Consider the following 15,119-nt stretch of genomic DNA (forward strand, 5'->3'; position numbering starts at 1 on the left):
GGACCTAGAAAGAGTCATGGAATGCTATCGATCTCATCCTTGAATGAGTAATTAGTGCATGATGCGAGTAGGAAATGATAGGCAAGACTCATGGGTGTTTATTATTTGTAAAGAAGAGTTGATGAATCATGACAACAAGCATCACAGTCATGAAATGGAGGCATCAGGAAAGGTTCAAGAATCGGTAGTCACACAGATTGGATTCCATCACAGGTCACCATCTCTCCTACTCTATACAAATATGTACTTTTTTGCATACTCCCTTCAGCTTATGAATGGATGACTATTGTGCTCCACAATCTCCCCCCAGGGGGGCTCAAACTCAGGTCCTGGGAATGGCCTAGTCCCTTTGTGGCTCACAGGCTGATGTGCTCATGTGGACCCATTTACCAATTGGACCTGCTAGGTCCAGAGTTCAGATCCCAGCCCTGCCAAAAGATTCATTTTCATGTCAGAAGCCAATTGTTGCACCTGTTTTCCTTTCCCATGCAAGTCCTCGGTCTCAGCTATGATTTGAGAATGCATGGACCACCCTGTGACCATGGGAATAAGTTGTTAGCCATATCAACCCAGTTATACTTGTTATCATATTCTCAAAAAAATACACAATACATCCATGAATAGTATACAAAAGAAAGCGAATAACTACACTCAATGCACGATGCAGTCCACTCATAGATGTGGATACTATCCTATGTGTCAATGATGCATTGAGGACTATGTTGGCCTCCCTGGGGCTCAATATCAGTTACTGGGAACAGCCAAGCTCCTTAGTGGCTCACAGTCTGGTGTGATCATGTGGATCCATTGTGCAGTTAGGTCTCCTGGGCTCCAAGTTCAAATCCCAGTACTGCCAATAATTCACCCTGATGTGAGAAGCCAGTCGTTACACATATTTTCCTATGCTGTGCAAGTTCTCGGTCTCCCTAGGATGGAAAATGTATAGACAACTCTACACTCATGGGAATAGGTTGTCATCCAGGTCACCAGAGTTATATCTGTCATCCTATACTCAAGAAAATATACAATGCATCAATGAATAAGACACAAAATAAAGAGAGTGACTACACCGAAACCAAGATGCTGCCTAGCCATATTTGTCAATATAGAGCCTCTGTTTAATTATGAATTTATGACTATATTAGCCCCAAGCAGGACTTGATCTCAGGTCCTAGGAATGGCCTAGATCCTCAGTAGTTCACAGGCTGTTGTGCTCACCATGACCCATTCACCGATTGGGTCTGCTAGGCCTTCAGTTCAAATTCCAGCACTGCCAAAAGATTCATTCTGATGTGATTAACCCAAGGATGCACATGTTTAATGTTTTCCTGTCCTGTGAATGTCTTCGGTCTCATCGAGGATGGATAATGCTATATAGGCAACTCTATAGACATGGGAACAAGTTGTCATCCATGTCAGCACAGTTATATCTGGCACCATACTCAATAAAATACAAAATACATCCATGAATAAGACACAAAATGAAAAGAATAACTACACTGAACGCAAGATGCATACCACACCTATAGGTAAAGAGAAATCCTATGTTTAAAAAAGGTGGGATTGCTATTTTGTCTAGTGCTGTGCCTTCAAATCAGGCCCTGGACCAGTCCTGACATTCAAGTCTTCAAGTATGGTGAGCTTCCCCTTCTCCCCCAGTGCAACAGAGCTGCCCAGACCTGAGTTCAAATCCCAGCTCTGAAAAAATATTCATCCTGATGTCAGAAGCCAGTTGTTGCACACATTTTCCTCTCCTGTGAAAGTCCTGGGTATCAACTAGGGTGGAGAACGCATAGGCAACTCTATAACCATGGGAACAGGTCATCATCCATGTTAGCACAGTTATAGCAGTCACCATACTTAGTAAAATACACAATACCTCCATGAATTATAGACAAAAAAGGAGACCTAAACCAAATTCAAAATGATGTCCACACATGTATATCAATATAGATTCTATGTTTAAATTATGAATTTATGACTATAGTGCACCACCTTAGGGATCAATGTCAGATGCTGGGAATGGCCTAGCTCCTTAGATGCTCACAGGTTGGTGTGTTCACCTTGACTTATTGGCCAATTGGTCCTGCTAGCCTCTGAGTTCAGATCCCAGTACTACCAACACGTGGATCATGGAGTAAGAAGGCAAGTGTGAACCTTGTTTACCTTTTCTCTGAGAATCCTGGGTGTCAGGCATGATGGAGAACATTTTCTACAAATCTTGATGCTCTGTGTTAGGATGTCATCAATGTAATAAACAGAATGTGTTTTATCCTAGTAAAATCAACTCTAAATAAATGAATAAAACAAAAAAATACAAGGAACAACAAAACCAAATATGTATGGACTGAACATCTAGAGGTAAGTATAAATCCTATCTTTACAATGCATGTAGATAGTATGTTTTCCAGGCCTGGGGCTTGAATTCAGGACTAGTGAACAGTCCTGATTTTCTTATGTTTAAGTACAGTGATATTCCCCTTCATCCACATTGCTGCAGATTTACCCAGATTCTGAGTTCAAATCCAAAGCCAGGGAGCTAATTTTTTAAAAAAAATTTCCTTAGCATGGGGCTTGAACTCAGGTCTTGGCAACTCTGCCTCAGCTTTGATCACCCAATGCTGGGGTGCAGCAACTGGACAAACAGCTGCTCCTGGGATCCTAGACACCCAGGCCTTGCAGGGAAAACAATGCACAGAAATAATATGGCCTTTTTAAGTTTTCTCCCTTTGCACGGTAACCCTCCTGGGTCTGAAAAACACTGTTGCAAAGGGTACTTCACCTTGCATTGCTGAAGGATGGCAGACTATCAGGGAAGCCATAGGCCCACGTGGCAACATAGGTGTTGATTTTTAATCCTCGTCCTGACACCAACCAATGACAGGAGATATTAAGAAACTGGTTCCCATCCATAGGAATAACAATGGAATGTTATCAATGTCACAGTAGAATGAGTTGATCGTGAATGATTCTGCTATAAAATTAGACTGCAATAAACCTCCAGCAGTATTCTTTCTGTTGAGGATCGTTTTTGCTATTCTGGGTCTTTTATTTTGGAACCAGCCCCTCAGTAAATGAATGGATCAAGAAAATGTGGTATATATACAGAATGGAATTCTATGCCTCCATCAGAAAGAATGACATTGCCCCATTTGTTTGGAAATAGAAAGGCTTGGAAAATATTATATTAAATGAAGTAAGCCAGGCCCAAAGAAACATATGCCCCATGGTTTCCCTTATTTTCAATATCTAGTATATGTCTGAGTCAAGCAGAAAAGGTCAGATAAGATGATGTTAGGGAAATGAACCCTAAGATATGTATGAAAATGTTTTTTTTTTCTTTCATGCGATTGTCTCTAATACATTTATAAGATTATTTCTTTGTTGCTTTGTATGTCCCTCCCCGACAGTATAACCCCTGCTTTCACTGTATTTGATGTCGGTATAATTTGTGGACGGGAAGGGGAAAAACAAATCTCTTAAATAGGGATACAAGTGAACCCCTTGCAACAATGAGGTGTACAAGTCGTTATGTCGAAAATGAACATTACAACTTTGGTGGGGGAGGAGGGGTGGAAGGATTGGGTGGGGGGCAGGGAGGAGGATGGGAAGGGATGGGAAGGGGAAACAAAGGAGGAGGCTACAATGCTTGATAAGTAATGTACGCATAATCTTGCCCATGTAATTGTAACCCCTCTGTACAGTATTTTCACAGTAAATAAATAAATAAATATATATATATATATAATAAATTTAGACTGCATAATTTCAGGAGGTTGATTGATTTTATTTATTATTTATGAAGCATAAAAAGAATATTATTAATTACACAATAATTTGAGGGCCCTGATTAATTTCATTAATAGTTTAAGGATGAAAACAATAACATTAATTATATGGAGGCATAATGAATACCCAAGAATTGGTAGGAATGTAGTCTATATAACTGAATAATGTATAGACATCTCTGGTTCTCTATAAAAATATATATATATTAGCATACTGCCATCTGCATGTCAATCTGTTCTTATTTTGTTAACATCTGGGGCACAATCTCAGGTTCTGGGAACTGCCTGTCCACTCAATTTGCCCCAGGATGGCGTGATGACACTCACCCATTCATGAGTTTGGCCTTGTAGGCCATGAATTCAGATGCCAGAACTCCCAAACAATGAATCGTGGAGTAAGAAGCTGATGGTGACACATGTTTTCCTTTTCTGTGAATGTCCTCGGTGTCAGGTATGAAGTAGAATGCATATGTAGACCTATATCCTATTTAATCAATGTAATCAATGTTCTATGTGCCAAAATAGTCAATAACATAAACGTTCAATACATGAATAAAATAAAAAATAAAATAACTATACTTAACACAATATGGAGTCAACATATGTATATAAATATAAATCATATGTGTAAATTGTACATGAATAGGATGTTTTCTAGTCGTGGGGATCAATTTCAGGCCTAAAGAAAATTCTTGAATCTCTTGATTTCAGGGAAGCAAGCTTTCCCTTCCCATACAGTGCAACAGAGTTACCCAGACCATGAGTAAAAATCCCAGTCCTGGAATAAAAATGGCCCCTTTATATTATGTGAGGCCTGGTCCTCTGTAGTTGGGATGGTAGGCATGTAGTGCCATGCTCAGTCATCGGTTCAGATGGATTATCCCAAACTCTTAGTACACAGTAGCCGATTCTTGGCCACAGGTGAAGCTCTTGGTAGGGCTTCAACCATCAGACCTCAGTCTCCTCACAGGAGAGTTGTCAGGAAACAATAGATTTATACAGAGGGATCTCTAGAGCATGTCTAGGCACAGAGGGAGCAGCCTTCAGATAAGGTTCTTGGCAATTCTGTGAGCATATGACAGGAAGATACCAAAAAGGGCTGAGGTGGGGCCAGTTATTAATCATGCAACAAGTGGGTATTATGAAACAAAACATGGCTCTCTTTCATCATTAACCTATCCCCATAAGGCAGGGGATCCTTCAGTCTGTTGAGTTTGCAGCTGGGGAAATCGAGGCACAGAGAAGCCAGGTGACCTACTAATGACCTCAAGTTCACAAGAAGCTCAGCCTGATTTCTCTACTATGCACTCTAGGACAATGGGTGCTATTCAGTCCACTTCTTGTGGTGGGAAGTCCACTGATTGTCATTCATGGGGCTTGAAATCTAGGCTTGGACGCTGTCCCCAAGCTCCTCACTTCAAGGCTACCACTTGAGCCCACAGTACCACTTCCAGTTTTCAGGTGGTTCTTTGAAGATAAAAGTCTCACAGTCGTTCCTGCCCCAGATGGCTATGAACCATGATCCTCATATCTCAGCCACCTGTGTAGTTAACATTAGAATTCTGAGCCACAGGCATCTGACAAGTGTAATTCTTACTTTCTTTCTCTCTCTCTCTCTCTCTCTCTCTCTCTCTCTCTCTCTCTCTCACAGAAACTGGTTGAATGGGTGCTGGAGGAGGTGGCCCAGCGTCCCCATGTGGCTGGAACCCAAGGTGGCCCTCTCATTCTGGAAGTGGTCTGTGGGTCAGGACAAAATTTTTTTTGGTTAGTAAATGCAAAATAAAGAACACATACTTGCAATATATAATTGCATTCTGACAATAGTCCCTAATTCATGTACTTTATTTATATTAGGATACTGTGTTGAAAAAAGTTTTGTTCATTAGGTCACAGCAATTAATGTCAGGAATGTGCTTAGATGTCAGGTGAATATTAATTCTGGTAATTCAAAGATTCCAGGATTTTGTGTTGTCACTGCTAATCACAATCGATGGTGCTGCCTGAGGTATGATGAAAGTTTTCTGGGATCATTGAAATAACACAAGGACACTTTGGACCTGAGGTAACACTTGTTTCAGGACAACTTAGTAAAGAGAAAATATGAAATTTATGTTGCTTATAAATACATTATCAATGACTACATTGAGTTCAAACTTTGTAAGTTCTCTGTATATTAAAGAGAATTTTAAATGGGAAGAAGGTTATCATGTCATTCTTTTTGAGAGTGTATGTGATGCGCATTATTTCCCAAGTGTACATGCATTAACAGTAAGGGAAACAATAGCAATATTAGGAGAAAGAGAAGTTCTGCTTTTAAGTATAAGCGTTCAATATAGTATAAAAAGAATCTACAAATAAGACAACATTGAAACAATAAGGCCAAGTCCAGTATGTAGATTTATGGGAGTGATATAGAGAAAGCATTACTCCTATGTGGAACACGAATTCTAAGGGCACTCCTTTTCTAAATCATGCTTGCTCATCAAGCAACTTTGTAGAAAGAAGAATGGAAGTATAATTCTGCTTCTAAAAAAGTCAGACATAAGAGCATGGATTTAACTGGGAAAAAAAGTCCATCTTGTGAGAGTAGGGAATATACTAACAATGAACTGGTGACTAAGATGACATTTCTTTTTCTCTCCTTTGCTTATATATATATATATATATTTTGGTGGTGGTCTTGGCACTTGAACTCTGGGCCTGGGCACTTTCCCTCTGCTATTCGGCTCAAGGCTAATGCTCTACCACTTGAGCCACAGTGCCACTTCCACTTTTCTTGCAGTTAATTGGAGAAAAGAGTCTCTGGGACTTTCCTACCTTGGCTGGCTTTGAACCCCAATCCTCAGATCTCACTGCCACCCAGCTTAGGATAACATTTCTTAACAGTGTACACTCAGTATATGTAATGTGTATGCTCATCTATCTTTATATGAATTCTTGAGTTAAAAATCTGGGATACAGCTTAGAATTTACACTCACAAAAATGTTTGTAGTTTAAAAGCTGATTGTACTGGATAAATAAAATCTACAAATATAAAGGAGTCTGGGAAGTTCAGTTTGCATCCAGCCTGGGCAGAACAGTTTTTGAGACACTATCTATAATTAACCTTCCAAAAGCTGGATTGGAAGAATATTTCAGGTCATGGAATACCAGTCATGAGCAAGACTGATAAATAAGAGCTTGAGGCTTTTGCATACATAGAAACAAACATAATCATAAACACAGAAGCACTTAAATGTGCACACACAAATACAGAAATGATACAACTCTCAGAATATGTAGAAAATTTAGAAAGCAATAGAAAATATGTCCTGAGTAAGACTAGAATCAAGTGATAATTTTTAAAATTAGAAAATCCTCAAGCGAACTTTCTTCAAAAAAGTTTGAGAATATTAGATAGGTAAGCTAGAGATAGGAAGAGAGTCAAGTAATCAATATTAAAATGATTGGATCCATGGAAGAATAAATCAGAGACCCGCAGGTGCATTTGAAAATGTTCATATACTGTGTCAAATATTAGAACATCTTTGAAAATAGTACATGAACAGTCTGAGAAGTCTAGTGGATAATATCACTGGAGAAGTTCAGAATTGCTAGTCTGTATCTAGATTAAATAAACCAAGAAACTATGGCAGGGCAATGTGATACAAGGCTAGAATTCTAGCACTCAGACTGACAGGAGATTAGAGAGTGGAATTACATGGTGATATCTTCCCTGGACTAGGTAATATAATTTTGTCTTCATAAAACAAACCAAACAAGAAAGGAATACACAGTTGGAAGTTTGGGCTAATTTTTTCACTATGTTTTGAGAAGTCAAGGTTCCAATTACAATGTAACTCAGATATAATCCTCAGTTGTGTTTGCAATGCTGTCTTCATTACAGAACATTTCTAGATGCAAAATGGCTCTTGATTACCATCCAAAATTCTCACCCAAGGTTAGCATAATTCTGTTGGATTCCAAAGAATTGATGAAGGATTACAAAAGCTTAAGCCCAGAGAAAAAGCGAAGTTTGTCTAATGCATGTCTTTGTAGATATTGCTAAATTAGAATTTAGATTTAAAATAAATGTTTTTGTTTTGTTTTTATTTTCATATTCTATAAGATACTACACAATTCTTTTTAAGTAGAGGGTTTAATTGACAAATTTACAAATGATTCTTGCATTCTACTTGCCTAGAATATTCTTTCAAGAGAGTTATAATTAGAACTTAGTTAATAGATAATTCCAACAGTTCATATATAAAATGATAATGTGAATAATGGAGACAGAGTTGCCAACAAATAGATGATGTTAACTTATAAATTTAGAAAACAGCAATTTTTGAGGCTTTGGTAGAACATAGTATGAAGAGTATAATTGTATGACATCTTCTTTTTTCTACCTGTATGTAACACAGGAAGCAATTTCCTAAATTATGGGCCTCTGTATACAATGAGAAAATTGCTAGGTTTGGGGTTTGTTTTTATTTTTGTTTTTATTTTATTGATTTGTCATAGGGCTTGAACTCTGGGCCTGGACACTCTCTCTGAGCCTGTTTATGCTCAAGGCTCGTGCCCTACCACTTCAACTTCAGTGCCACTTATGTCTGGCTTTTTTGAGAAGTTTCTTGGAGATTAGAATCTAGGGAACCGTCCTACCTGGGTGGGTTTTGAACGGTAATCTGCCGATCTTAGCATCCTAAATATCTATGATAGTTAAAAAGCATAAGTATAAATAATATTTACAAGTGTTTTGATCGCAAGAATACCAGTGGGGGAAAATGATGCAACCCAGTTTATTGTGGTGTTCTTTCCAGAGCACGGAGGGCATCACATTAGCAGAGGTGTAGTATTTTTTCACAATAGAGATAAGCTATTCGTAATGTGCATTAAGGGAATTTTGAGGTGTACCCTCCAAGTTGGAAACTGTTGGGCTAGGATGACTTTATGGCATAAATCTGAGGATTGATGGTCATAGAAATAATAACTTACTCTGATTAACAATTGCTTACTCTTGAAGAATTAATTATTACAGGTGCATCATAGTTTTATCCTCTACCAGAATGTGGCTATTTTTCTGTTGATTTCTCAATCTGTAACACCCCACTGGAAACTGCATCTATTGCAGAATTTCATAACATTCCAACAGGTATGGAACGTTCAGAATTTGAAAATGAGTAGTTATCAGTCATAGGAATTTTGAAGAACACATATATTCTCTCCTCTTAACAACTTATTTACTTTTAAAATTATGGGTTTACATAGAATTGAACTGTTTTTGGTTTGAGTATGAGAAAATACTAAATTTATTCTTTTTTCAAAATATTGTCAAGTATATTGTGAAAATGTTGTCTAGTTGGATTCAAGTTGATGGTCCTCTGATTAAAAAGGGTTAATTAATTCAAATGAGATGCAAAATAGTATTAACTTTTAAAAAGTTACTACATAAAGAATAATATTTACTATACCAATACAGTGAAATTTATTCATGCAACTTATTTTTTAAATTAATTTTATTGTCAAAGTGATGTACAGTGGGATTACAGTAATTGTAAGGTAGTTAATACATAACTTTTCAAAGGTGTTACCCCCTCCTTCATTTTTCTCACAGTTTTCCTTCACCTCAATACTTCTCACAAGTTGTAATGTACATTTCCAACATATTGTCTTGTGAGTATTGCTATTGCATTGGTTTGCCCTTTGTCCTTTTTCTCACCATTTTGCTGTTCCTCTTCCCTTCCCTAATTAAGGTAAATATATACACAATACACAAGGTACCAAAATCAAATACAGCCGGGGACAAACCATAGGGGAAAAAATCCCCCCAAAATAGAAATCACATAGTACATTAAAAACACAAACCGCACATAAAAATTTGTTTCAATATCTTGGAGTTCATTTTGCTCAGCATCAGCTTATATAGTCATATATATGCATAACAAAGCCAATGGAAAATAATAGTTTCATGGACACTATATCATGAAAACAGCATGGTAACAGTTTTTGATGGTAAAGGTGGAATTAGGATTGGTAAATTCGCTATTCTGATAAAGGAATTTCAAAAGAATTTTAAAATTATGTCAGGTAAATTTTAATTGTTCAAACTTTTTAACAACTTAACCTATTAAGAAAATTTAAAATTGCCTGGGAAAATAGGCTTTCATGCAAAGAAATCCATGGAGACTTAGCTGAGAGGAAGCAATGTGGGTGAAGATGGCTCATTTTCACACTAAACAAATAAACCTCAGAAACCTTGCTATAAATCCTGTAGGTTCCCCTGAGAATTATCCTTACCCAGGACAAATACTCTCACTGTGTGAAACAAGGTTGTAGTGGAATTTAAGTTCAAATTTCTTTAAAAAAGACATCAAAATGTGTGAATTGACTTTAATTACCAAACAGAAATTCTCTGAAAAAGATAATTTGGGGCAAAATATTTAGGGAGAAAGTGCCCTCAAAAATGAAAGAATGTATTGGGTATACACTTTTCTGTTTATAATACTTTACACAATGTCTTTGCATGTGAAGCCCTGAAACAAAGAAAAATATCTGATTGGATACCTCAAACCAATGATTTCACATTTCTAAGTAGCTCACAAAATATAATATCCTTATTAACATGAGATAGTGAAGACTTCTCTTATTACATTAGCCAAAAAGTTTTGGGATCAGAAAAGAATTGAGCAAATTGAAAAGGTAAGAAAAGGTGTTCTTAGAAGCCCTAGCTAAGAGTATTGGCTTCAGCAGTAGAGGGATTCCAAAACTTTTTGATATAGATTTTGGTAATATTTTTGCTACCTAAAGTGATTTTACAGAGCCTATTTGGCTCAATACAATGCAGAACAGATTGGATGAAGACATGAACATAAATTCCACAACCAAATAAAAGAATTTAAAAAGAGAAATCAGGAAGATGTAGCAGTGGGGGAAGCCTTATACTCCTTCAGCTTCACTAGACTTGAAGCCAAGAAGGTGTGATTAATTGGAAATCAAGCAAGAACTATGAGGAGGACATAGAAGTAGGACAAAGAAGTATTGTCTGTTGTAACAGACACTGTCATACAAGGTATGGGCGATTTAACTCTATTTTTCTCCATACATTTAGTTGAGCAAATGTAAGACCAAGAGAAAATAATCTATTGAAATAATTTTGGAAAGAATAACTTTTTTCCTGATATGTTATCTAAGAGCGTCTTACGAGAGAAGATTAAAGTAAGTGAAGTATACTTCCTCTAAGCATCTTGTTAGCAAAACATATCTTTTAGGTTAGAAGTGATTGAACCAAAAAGTGTGGGAGTAATTTTTGTGGCCCTTTAGACACAAGAAGACTTTCAAGGTAAAAGAAAAAAGTATAGCTAAATACTTGTGATCACAGCTTATTGGACTGGTTTTATGTAGACAAAGTTTTACATTAGAGTTTGTCCTCATTAACATAGATGTTCGGTTTTCGTGGCAACCAAATGCAAGGATGAAGTTTAATGGACTATCTTGGATAAGTAAACAGCATGGTAGGAAAAGAAAGGCAAATAATGTTTAGTAAATTAGTGTGGCTAATTACTTTGCCAGAACAAAGAATGAAAGATATAATTCAAAATCACTTGACTTAAAAGAATGAAGAAAGAGTTCTGAAGAGAGAGGAGAGAAAACATAGAGGACTCTTCTGTCTCCAGTGGAGTAATGGGTTCTTGATCTTGTTTCTTCCATTCTATCTTCACAAGCTATCAAGTGTGGCTGAGGACTGGAGTATCCATTGTAGAAAAAGAGAACTCACAGAAGAAAATATTTACAGCAGATGTTGGTTATTCTTAACCTTAGACAATCTATTTAAATCTGTTCAAAATTCTCTGCTACCCCAAACTGTCGTCTTTGAACAGCTTTGTTTGCTTTTCCCAAGACTACCCTTCATTAACTATTTAAAATTTTGAGAGGTCATATTCATCCTCTCTAGAGATTGCTGTTTGGTTTTGATTTTTGTGTGTTTTTGTTTTTTATTGTGTTTTAAAATTAAATCTCAAGAGGTTGTGCAAGTATATTACAATAAATATGTCCATCAAATTGTCCAATGTTCCTGGATCAGAGTGACTCCTTCTATCATTCTCAGCCAACCCCTTCTCCAAGGTTCATTTCAGATTTACCACTTCTTTAGTCACATGTGTACATTGAGTATTCTAGCTGTACTTGCCCCTTGTTCCATTTTTCATTCATTCTATGCCTTTCTTCTCTGGTTTCAACTTCCTGATAGTCATTCTGTTAAACTGTTAATATTTTGAAAGGTTTATACACATTCCCTGGAGTTTCAATCCTGCTTATACTTGAACTGATGTCAGTTTATATTTCCATAATTCATTCATCTGCAATAACAATTTGCAAGACTGGAGACGTGAAGCACCTAGACATGATTTTATTCTCATCCATTTAGAAGATTAATCTTTAGTTAACAAGAAAGTTTAAAAATGGCTTAGAATATATTCCTAACTACCAAATTTTATAAATCGCTTTGTAAAAAGGCTTGTGATTATTTTATTTTACATTGGATAATATTTTCTACTACCTCTAAGTTTTGGAAAAAGAAGAAAACTACGATTTACTACTATAGAGGAATATGAGGGAAATAGAAGACAGATTTTGTTTGTCACATCTTTGATGAGTACCCATATTCATGACTTTAAGTCATATTTCTTACAATGTTAGACAGATAGGGGAAACATAAAACAAGATATGATAAGGCAACTATTTGTGACTTTTTATAATGTACCTTATTAAGTGATGAAATATACTTTATTAGCTAGTGTTTGAGTTTGAATTATGGGAGGTTGTTCTATTTGACACATTTCTGGAAGGCACCTACTGAACAACACAAATGGTGGGTGGTACTATTTCTACAATTTAATGAATGGTTGAACCTGTTTGGCATTAGTGCTGGGTAAATAAATCAACTCAATTGTAACTTGCACTCTAAACTTGAAAAGTTTGTAATGTCACTAATTATCATCGACTTGTCAATTGTTGTTTTGATGAATATGATTTTAAAAGATTATTTGAACAGGAATCTGTTTTCAGGAGATTAAATATAGGTTATCATTTGTTTGTGAATGATAACATTTTTATACTACAAAACCAAGTTTTCCTGAAGTACCAGTATTTTGAAGCATTAACGATCTTCTCAAATAATGTTTTTGTGAATTATATTTGACCAGTAAGTCAAGTTTTCCTAGCCTTGGTAGACCAATTATGGATCTATCGTTCTAGGAACTCTTTTTTTTTGCCTACTTATGTTGGACTGAAATCTTTCAGTAATTATTAGGAGAGGGGTATTAAAAATAATTTGTGATCTTGTTCGCTCATATGGGCTGGTCATTTGTAAATTGAAACTTTGAATTACTGAACTTTCTTTCAGATTTTGTGATCTCACATTTCATTTTAAGTTCCCTTGCATTTCACAATTGCTTACTGCTAATTCCAGTGTCGTCAGGAATTGAGATGGATTTTCAATTACTTTCTGTTGGGATGTCGCATGGGCCTAGATGAGAAGTCTTGCCATTGTTACTTGATGATGCTGATAACTGAGACCTGGGATCCTAGGACATGTGTGTCCTGCAGAAGAATAATACCTTTTAGACATCATATCAGCAAAATTTGCGTATAATCAGAAATATGGAGAAAAACATTTTGGAACCAGTGAGTTAAAATAATAAACAGAGCAGCAGAGTAAATTCCCTTATAGATTAGAGGAAAACAAATTTTTTTTTACAATGTGAATTCTGAAGACCAAGAACACTTAGAACCTATCACAAGTTTATACAGAAGACATTGCATTGATACTTTTCATATTCTGATATATATTCTAAACCTAATTATTTATATTCCAGTCTATTAATTGTAATTTATATCTATTTGTCAAATTATCAATTATTTCTGGTAAGTTTCACAGTGTGAAATAAAATATCAGCATGTATAAGTATAAAATATATAACTATATAAAATATAAGAAAAAGGCACATGTTTTGCAATGTTCTGATATGGTTAAGGTATCAAAGGCAACTGTGTTTTAATGTATTATTCCATTATTTCTACCTCAGTGTTTGGTAGAGCTGGACCTAAAGCTTTATCATTTGTAGATTTACAGCCTAGAGACAAGAGGAAACACTGTGATTAAAACATTACCAATTTAAGGCCTAATATGGAGGAGAAACATATAGACTTCTCTTTTAACTATGAAAATATTTGGTGAATGAAAGGCAGTGGTGTAGATTCCTGCCTGGTAGTATGGTAGATTAGCCATGACATTAGGTAATCATACATATGAAAAAAATTTTCACCTTCTTGGCTTTAGCTACTTTTGAAAAGTTAGGTATAAAAAACAATTATATTTTGATAAAGTACCTTCTAGTCTAAACGATTCTATCTTAACTGTTCATCTCTCTATGATCCCTTTTAACTAAGATTAGTTTTGTTCCAATAAGAAAATCTATGATGTCAGGGTAAGATATTCTGGTTGGTCTGTTGCTACATGGAAGAAGAGTAAAGGGTCAGGTAGACATTTTTGCCAGTAAGACCTCATTTAGGAAATTTTAAGCTACAGAAGTTTAGAAGTAGCTCTTAAGCAAGGCTTAATTTGAATCCATTAGCTCCACAAAGCTAACTCAGTTGATAAATAATTACTTGTAAAGCCATCACCTTTGGACCTAGCTATAAAGACTTCAAAGTATGATCAAATTTAAAATGAAAAATAATTAAAGTTTTCATTGACAAAAAATTGCAAATGTGAGCATTTGACCAAACAATATAAGTATTTTCCAATCTACCCAGAATTTTAGAGAAGTAAGATCAATAACGTTTTTAGGAACAATAAGGTTTCCTAGTTACAAACAGTCAACCAAGGATATATGCCTGTATAAAGACTGCATCATTAACTACTTAAATTTACAGGATACTACATGCTTCAGCAGCACGTTTACCCAAATTACAATATAGAGATTAACATGGCACTTGCACAAGGATGATATGAAAATTTAAGTATTCCATATTTGTCATTCTTCAGATGCAAGAAATTAAAAATAGTTATTAAAAATTAATTACAAAAATACAAATGTAACAATAAATGTAATTCATTGAACTGAAAGTTAGTTTGACATCAGTGTACTAAATCCTCAACTTAGAAAAATCTTTACATAGCATAATCTTTACAAAACTTTTCAAATTAGATATCATTGTCATTTTATCCCAACGAAATAAAATACTATAAGGACCTAGGAAAAAAAGGAATCTTAAACTGTTTCTATATGGAATGCTATCTGAAATAACACATTTAATCGTGAACCTATATATTATAAAACAATGTAGAA

The 15,119-nt window shown here is 35.7% G+C and overlaps 1 pseudogene; it reads left to right on the plus strand.

Annotated features, from left to right (window-relative positions):
• The first annotated feature begins 14,711 nt into the window (after window positions 1–14,711).
• On the plus strand, window positions 14,712–14,805 carry LOC122099733 (annotated as a pseudogene).
• Window positions 14,806–15,119: the final 314 nt, after the last annotated feature.

Source organism: Dipodomys spectabilis, unplaced genomic scaffold, assembly GCF_019054845.1.
Source record: "Dipodomys spectabilis isolate Male_0828 unplaced genomic scaffold, ASM1905484v1 ptg000531l, whole genome shotgun sequence".
In the NCBI taxonomy this organism is placed as follows: domain Eukaryota; kingdom Metazoa; phylum Chordata; class Mammalia; order Rodentia; family Heteromyidae; genus Dipodomys; species Dipodomys spectabilis.